Raw genomic sequence first — 8,000 nt, 5'->3', positions numbered from 1 at the left:
CGGCTAATTTTTGTATTTTTTGTAGGGATGGAGTTTCGCGATGTTGCACAGGCTGGATTTTTTTTTTTTTTAATAGGATTGAGGCCGGGCGCAGTGGCTGGGCCTGTAATCCCAGCACTTTGGGAGGCTGAGGTGGGCAGATCACTTGAGGTCAGCAGTTTGAGACCAGCCTGGTGAACATGGTGAAACCCTGTTTCTACTAAAAATACAAAAATTAGCCGGGTGTTATGGTATGCTCCTGAAGTCCCAGCTACTCGGAGGTTGAGGCAGGAGAACTGCTTGAACGTGGAAGTTGGAGGTTGCAGTGAGCCGAGATCGCACCACTGCACTTTAGCCTGGGTGACAGAGCAAGACTGTCAAAAAAAAAAAAAAAAAAAAGGAAAAGAAAAAAAAAAGAAAAGAAAAAAGAAAGAAAAGGAAAGAAAGAAAGAAAGAGAATAGGATTTACCCCCCATCATTCATTGGGCCCAGAAGCAGAGAGGAAGAATGGACAGAAGATGGGAGGTGATGGGCAGGCAGGAGTAGCAGGAAACAGACACCCACATGCCACCCCAGTAGCCCAGGGGTCTATGAAGAGGATAAAGGAACCTAAGTGAGCATGTGTGTGTGTGGGTGGGGGGGGTGGGGAAGAATCTGGTTCTGTTCCTGATGGAGGTGGCATTTGAGTTGAACTTTGTAAAACCAGGAGCATGTAAATAGGTGCAGAAGCAGGGACCATCCTGGAGGCAAACGGAACAGCCAAGCATAAGGCCAAAAATGCCACCCTAAGAGAGGTTCCAGAGTTCCCTATAGCTCCTCCCTCTGTTGTCCTGGCGGTGAGCTACTGGGTAAGGGTGAAACCCTTAGTCCCTTGTTTACCGGCAGCAGGTCTGCAGCCTAGAGCCAGGGGCTGCTGGACTCCTGGGATGGCTATTTATTTATTTATTTATGGGGTGGGTTGGGGTGAGGGGTGGGGATGGGACGAGAGAGGCTGCTTTCCTGGGCCTACAATTGGGGTTCCCTTCTCCTTGCCATCTCCAGAAACTCCAAGAGCTGACCCTCTGTCTTACTAACTCAAATGGCCCAGAAACATCAAAGTCTGACCAAAAACCGTTAATGGTAGTCAGCTCCCTCCCTTTCACAGAGGTCTCACTACTGTCGGGGGGCGCCGGGCGCAGGCCGGGCGTGAGGCCTGGGCTAGGCCAGGTGGAAAGGTGGAAAGACCTAGTTGGGACAGACGAGGAGACCAAGGAGCCGCCCACCCGGCTAGATGGACACAGGAAAGGCCTGAGTCAGGCATCTCATAATAAATAAACTGCACGTGAATAATTCAGCAGTCGCGCGGGGGCTCGTTTCATTAGCGCCGCCGCCGCCGCCGCGCGGCGCCCAAGTCCCCGCGGAGGGGAGTAGCCAACTAAGGCACTTGAAGAGGGAGTCGGGTAGAAGATCCCCCGCCCACCACTATCCTGGATTTACCTAGGTCGAGTTCAGAGAGCCTCCCCGGTCCCAACCCCCTCGGGCCCCATGGGTCAGGGGGCCGCCTGCTGGGCGGTGCTACCTCAGCTAAGCCGCTCCGGTGTCCCAAGACTCCGGGCAAGGGAAGACAGGAGGCGAGACGGAGCCAGAATAAGGGATGCGGACGTCTGACCTGCGGAAAATCCAGCATCTGCAGTGCCCAGCTGCACAGGGAACGTGGGCGGCGTGGTTCCAAGCAAAGTGAAGACGCCAGGCTCGGATCTGTGCTCAGAGCCGGGATCCCTCTGGGCTGCTTCGTCCTGGCCGGGATTTTCCTTGCCCTGAAGTGACGCGCCAGGGAAGCTGCAAGGCCCTCCGCCCTCTATGAACTCCCACGTACTTGGGCCTCTCCGAGCCTTTCTTGGGCCTGTGGATGCAATTCCTGCAGCACCAGACTCCCCTGTCTCCCCGCCGCCCCCTAGGTACACTCCGTAACTTCCGAAGCCTTATTTCGTTTGAGCGAAACCGGGCCCCTTTGGCTCTTGTCACTTCCCACAAGTCCCTGGGTTCCCGATTCTGAGGGATCGCATTCATCCCATCTCACACCCACCAACGCTCAATCCCTCCAGTTCCTCCCCAGCCCCTTCACTTCCATTAATTAGGTCGACTCCCTTCCTTCGCCGCCCCCTCCTGTCCCCGCGTAGCCTCTCTATACCTATGCGGCGAGCCTCGGGCCAAGACCTCCGCCCTGGCTCCGCTAGTCCTGCGGGGGCCGGCATGCACCAGGCCTCAAAAGGGATCTTCACGGGAATTCCGCATAGCCAGATCCCAAGCCTCCAGAGAGGCCACCAGCCCTCCCCCATCTTCTTCTTCCTCCTCCTTCTCCTTTCCTCTTCCCTCCGCCTCTACGTATTTCTTTCTATTCGTTTCTTTTCGTTTGGTGAGGTGCCACCCACCACAGCTCTGTCCCCTAGGGAGAGGCCTGGACTAACTTTGCCGTCCTCGTGGCCTTAGCCCGGACTGTGAGTCTCGAACGGCTTCCGAGAGGCAGCTCGGGTGTCTTCGCGGAGACAGGTAAGGTGGGCTGGCGATTCCCTAGTCTCAGATGGCTCTGCCACCAGCCAGCTGTGTGATCCTGGGTAAGCCTTTCAACCTCTCTGAGTCTTGACGTTGGTAAAAGGCAGGAGATTTGGAGAAGGTGTTGGGAGACTAAATCTTTTCATTCGTTTGAGAAAGGGAGTCGCCTGTGTTGGGACCTAAGGAGGAAGTGAGGTTCTCGAGAATTCTAGATCTGAAATGGCCGTTTGTTTTAACGAGTATTTTGGGAGCAGCTGATAACTGCTTTTTATTTTTCTTTTTTTTACAGCCGATGGGGTGCCGGGCGTTAGAAACCTTCCCTCCAATCCTCACCATGTCTCCATTTTGCCAAAGAAGAAACTGAGGTTAAGGTCGCGATGCTCTGGCCAGCATCACAGGTGGGATTCGAACGCAGATGGGGTTTGGAGCGGCTCTTGTGTTTAAGCCACACAGTCTGACGTTAGACGGGCGAATCCAGCCCTCGCAGGGCCTGGAGTGACCTAAGCCGAGAGGAGCTGGGCTGAATCTCCAGGAGTTCCTTTCTTTCTGCCCTAGGAAAGCTTTGAATTTCTTATTTTCAGGTAAACGATTTTGGCAGTGCCCGGAGGAGGATGGAAGTAAGACCCAAAGAGGAACTTCCCGCATGTTATGGGAAGTAGTGAGACCTCTGTGAAAGGGAGGGAGCTGACTACCATTAACGGTTTTTGGTCAGACTTTGATGTTTCTGGGCCATTTGAGTTAGTAAGACAGAGGGTCAGCTCTTGGAGTTTCTGGAGATGGCAAGGAGAAGGGAACCCCAATTGTAGGCCCAGGAAAGCAGCCTCTCTCATCCCATCCCCACCCCTCACCCCACCCCACCCCATAAATAAATAAATAGCCATCCCAGGAGTCCATCCCAGAGCCCCTGGGGCGAGGAGGCGAGGGCAGCCTTCCCCAGGCCAAGGGAGCAGCCATCGCTCTTGGATCTGTTTTTCCTCAAGCGTCTGTCCTGTGGGGCCTAGTCCCCAGCTGCAGTCCTGGACCTAATGGGAGAAGGGGCTGGGGGAAGAGGGCGCACCCCCAGCTCGGGACCCACGGCAGCCCTAGCCAGTCCCCCACTCTCTCCCTCTCTAGGGGCCTCTCTCTGAGATTTGGTCCTCCTCCTGCAGGACAGCAGAGTGGAAGCCAGGGCCTGGGACTCTCTGGTTGGGCAAGGAGGGACTGGAGTCCGGCTCCCGGCGACCCCGTCCCCAGTCCCAGCGGCGGGGTCGCCCGTGGCGGCGCAGACAGGCCACGGGTCCCTCTCCACAAGTCCCATTACGTTGTATTTATGTTTCATTTTATTGTTTTTTTTTCCTCCTCCCTTATTATTGTCTCACTCTGGGGGAGGCAAAGGATATAATATATTCATCTTTATTATACCAAATCTGTGTGAAGCATTTAATAAAACGCTGTTTCCACACAGCCAGGGATATTAGTGTGAGCTATTCTTAAGTTAATGCTCCTGGACTGAGGGCGCCGCTGCCACAGCGCCTGCTGCCGGCGGGTCGCAGGAAGGGCAAGCCCTGGCCGCTGCGCTCCCGGCGCCGGTCCAACGCCCTGGGTGCCCTTCTCGCCTGCGCGTCGAAGCCACCACGCCCACCCTAGCGCGTCTCTCTGTGACCTCTCGGCCGCCAGCCTGGGAGGAGGGGTTTGGAAGAGCCGAATCCAAACACCCTTCCTCTCCCCTGCCACATCTTGCATTTTGAACCCGCTGTGGGCCTTGGCTTGCATCTGTGAAAATGGGAAGAATTCCATCACTGCCTCCCTCTCAGGGCTGTTGAGAGGGCGAAGACGCCTTGAAGGTGGACAGGATTTTTTAAACAGGAAAGAAAAAAATCGAGAATTTGTAAGGTCAGGATCAATGAGGGCCAGAGAGAAACAGAGAGGCTGCAGGAGTGGTTTCAGGCAACACAGAGCAAGCTGGACCCCAGGCGAGTAGACAGGGTGCAACTCCAGTTTGGGCAGAACCCAGGAGGTTTCGGCATGCCTGGGCCTCACCCAGCCCATGAAGACAGCTGAACCTAGTCAGGATCTCGGCCTGTCACAGTTGGCCCTCTCATAATCCTCCCTCTAGGTAGGAAAATAGTCTTTTTAAGTCCAGTTTTACAGCTAGCAAACTGAGGCTCACAAAGATCACGTGGCTTGAGGTGACCAAACTAGGAAGCAGTGTAGCTGGTCACACTGTCTTCCAGACTCCATGCCCCTCCCCGCCCCCATTCTCCAGGGTTTTTCTGTAAGCCTTACATTCTGCCTTCTACACGCGCGTGCGCGCGCGTGCACACACACACACACACAAACACACATCCCTACCTGGAGATGCCCATGGGAAGGAGAAACAGCCTCATTACTTTCTATATCCAGGCCCACTGCTCAATGCCTTTCAGAGCTCACCACCTGGCTTCTTACGGGGCCCAGATCTGGGCACACCATTCTTACATAGGCTGCTTGTACCTGTGCTGTAGGGGAGAGAGGGTTGGCAGTAACCAGGCAGGGCCAGGCAGAAGGAGTTGTGCAGGATAGGCTTGAAGTGGGCAGGTGAGCCTCCCTGGCTAGAATCCATACTCTCCTAAAAATCTCAGTCTTCCTCTGCCCCCATCACCCCATCCCTGGGAGTGGGGGCTGCACAAGGTCAACACACATCCTGTAGGCTGCTGGTCAGAGCTCCTTTGGAGACTTAAGTTACTTGAGAAATCTGACAGTTCCCCCCTGGGGCTGGCTGGGGAGCAGGAACAGACTGTGTGGCAGGGCTAGGACTAGGGTGAGGCATGTGAGGTGCCATATTTAAGGAAGGCATCTGCTCTCAGCGCTGTGTGTGATCCCTTAGGTTTTGTGCCTTGGGCATCTCACTTGCCTCACCCTAGTCCCAGCTCTACTGTGTGGTCTGGGAGTTAGAATCAAGTCCAGTGAATTGCTGAGAAGGGACAGAAAGGCTGATTTCAGCTCATCCTTGAGAATGGCTTTCTGAAGGATCAAAGTGGAAACAACGGAATGAGCTTCCCCCAACACATGGAGTATGCAAGCAGGGCTTAGCGCCTGCTAAGAAGGAAAACAATCACGGTCTTATTGTCATCACCAACATTGTTATCATTTGACCATCACTTTGTGTCAAGTAAAAGCTTTCATCACATTGTTTCATTTAATGTATATAAATGTGTTTTAGCTGAAGATGGGATATCAGAGTCTCTGACTTTGGGGTCCTTTCCAGCTCCAAGAGTCCACTGTTGCATAAGACAAAGAGCACTTCTATTGATTTTTGTTGGTTCGATGCATTGTCATTATTTGTGGACTTATAGTCTTATACTAATGGATAAGCTCTTTTAGGGCAGGGACTGTGTTTAATCACATTTTTTTAAATGATTCCCTCTCCTGTTCTATGCTGACCACAGGCCTGGGGCACATAGAAGCTGTTCAATAAATGTGTATCAAACAAACACATGAGTAAACCAATGTCTAAAAGCTGTCTGCCTACGTGGCCATCTGCTTTCCGGGCTGTGACCGACAGAGCCACTAGGGTGGTCACTGGGGGAGCAAGAACCACCTCTGCAGTCATTATCCCCCTTATTCTACCGCTGAGCTGAGCTCAAGTGGGCATGTCTAGAGCCTCCCCTGACATCACACGCCCAGCCCTTTGAGAGTTTGTGGGTAAGACAAGGGCCAGCCCAGGTTCTGCCTTTGCAGAAGGATCTCAAGACTCATACTGGACAAACCTCTTAAGAAACCATTCAGATGGTGAGGGGAGCCTCTGCAGATCAGAGCAGAGAAGGGCCTATAGCCAGAGAAGCCTGGCTGGCAAAGCTGAGGCTAGAGCTAGTCCTTGAAGCATGAGAAGAATTGCGTGGTTGGAGGGAAGAAATAGACCATTCTAGCCGGGTGTGGTGGCTCACATCTGTAATCCCAGCACTTTGGGAGGCCAAGGTTTACTTAAGGCCAGGAGTTTGAGACTGGTCTCGCCAACATGGTGAAAATACATGTTGGCTCTACTAAAAATAAAAAAATTATCTGGGTGTGGTGACACATGCCTGTAATCCCAGCTACTTGGGAGGCTGAAGCAAGAGAATCACTTGAACCAGGGAGGCAGATGTTGCAGTGAGCCGAGATCGCACCACTGCACTCCAGCCTAGGCAACAGAGTGAGACTTCATCTCAAAAAAAAAAAAAAAAAAAAGAAGAAAAGAAATAGACCACCCTAGGTTGGATGGGGAGCAAGAGCAATGGGACAGAGGCAGGAATGGCCACAATCGTTTTGGGGAGCAGGCAGGCTAGCCTGGCTAGAGTACCAGAAGAAGACAAGTGGGAAATGGCATTTGTGGAATGCCTTGAATCTCCAGGCCCAGAGCCAGAGAACAGAAAATGGGGTTCAGAAATCAGAATCCACATCCTAGAGCCTAGAAACCAAAGCCTAGAACTCAGAAAGCAAGGGCAAAGTTCAGGACCCAGTCTTGTCTAGGGCAATCCCATTAGCTGCTGTAACAGGACGCCTTGGGGATTCCAAACTCAAGGGGCATGATCTTATTGGGAAACAAAGTGGACTCTCCTAATTGGCTTAGTGCAGGAAACCAAAGGCCTGACTCAAGCACAGGAGCAACTTGGGTCTGCCTGAGGCTTGCCCCCCAGGACTGGCATGAGCAGCTGTCTTGGGTCCTCCCAAATCACAGCCTGAAGCCTGGCATTATCTGCAGCCCAGCAGGCACCCTGAGCTGGAGCAGGTGTTGCCTACCAATACACACCTTCACACCCCTCAATCCTCCCTTTTATTCTCTAATACAGATGGGATCTGAGATTTTAGGCTAGACCCAGCTGGGGCAGGCCTCTGGAGGGTGGAGCCATGGTGCCTGCAGCAGTGCCAAACGAGCCAGCGTGTAGGCGTTACTGCGCCGGCCTGTCGCGGGGCGCAAGCCTGCCAAGGAGCCGGAGCGCTGTGCCACGTGGAGGGTGTCAGGGGTGGTATTGTCGGCGCACAAATGCTCAACTTTATGTACTTTTAACTAGAGGTGTAACAGATGGCCCCGTTTCTGTCCAAGCCAGGGAGACTGGTGCCCATTCCGGCTGCAGCCAATCAATCCCGCCACTCTGGGGGGAGCTACAAGCTGGGCTGGGAGGCCTGGAGCCAGCAATTGCGCAAGGCTGTCTGCTCAGGCTGGCCCAGTGCAGCCTCCGCCAGCCGCTCAGCCATCGGCCTGGGGAAGTAGGAGGGCAGGCAAGTGGCAGCCATGCCTGGAGCCTGGTCAGAGGCCTGCCTGGGAGGGAGAGCCTGAAACCACTCATCAGACCCCACATGGCCAATGAGGACATCAAGGTGCCAACTCACTCCACTGTGTCCTCATTCTCCTGTGGTCCTTGCTCAGGACCTAACTCCCAGATCTCTAGCTTCAAGAAGCTTTGGATCTATAGCCCTGTAGTGTCCTGTGTTATGGACAGCAGACATTGCTCAGGACTGGGGGTGGGTAGTGGTGCCATTGGGAAATAGTC

General features: G+C 53.8%; 1 long non-coding RNA gene across 3 annotated transcripts; it reads left to right on the top strand.

The window, feature by feature from the left end:
• Positions 1 to 964: 964 nt before the first annotated feature.
• Positions 965 to 3,954, top strand: LOC129467275 (uncharacterized). Of its 3 annotated transcripts, none has more exons than XR_008652349.2 (4): positions 965 to 2,508; positions 2,801 to 2,909; positions 3,093 to 3,128; positions 3,660 to 3,954. It is a non-coding gene; the product is annotated as an uncharacterized lncRNA (long non-coding RNA). The 3 variants fall into 3 exon arrangements; XR_010115746.1 differs by having other exon boundaries at positions 3,625 to 3,954; XR_010115747.1 differs by lacking the exon at positions 3,660 to 3,954 and adding an exon at positions 3,411 to 3,618 and having other exon boundaries at positions 3,093 to 3,166.
• Positions 3,955 to 8,000: the final 4,046 nt, after the last annotated feature.

This window comes from Symphalangus syndactylus, chromosome 2 (assembly GCF_028878055.3).
Source record: "Symphalangus syndactylus isolate Jambi chromosome 2, NHGRI_mSymSyn1-v2.1_pri, whole genome shotgun sequence".
Classification (NCBI taxonomy): Eukaryota; Metazoa; Chordata; class Mammalia; order Primates; family Hylobatidae; genus Symphalangus; species Symphalangus syndactylus.
This window is presented reverse-complemented; position numbering and strand designations above follow the sequence as displayed.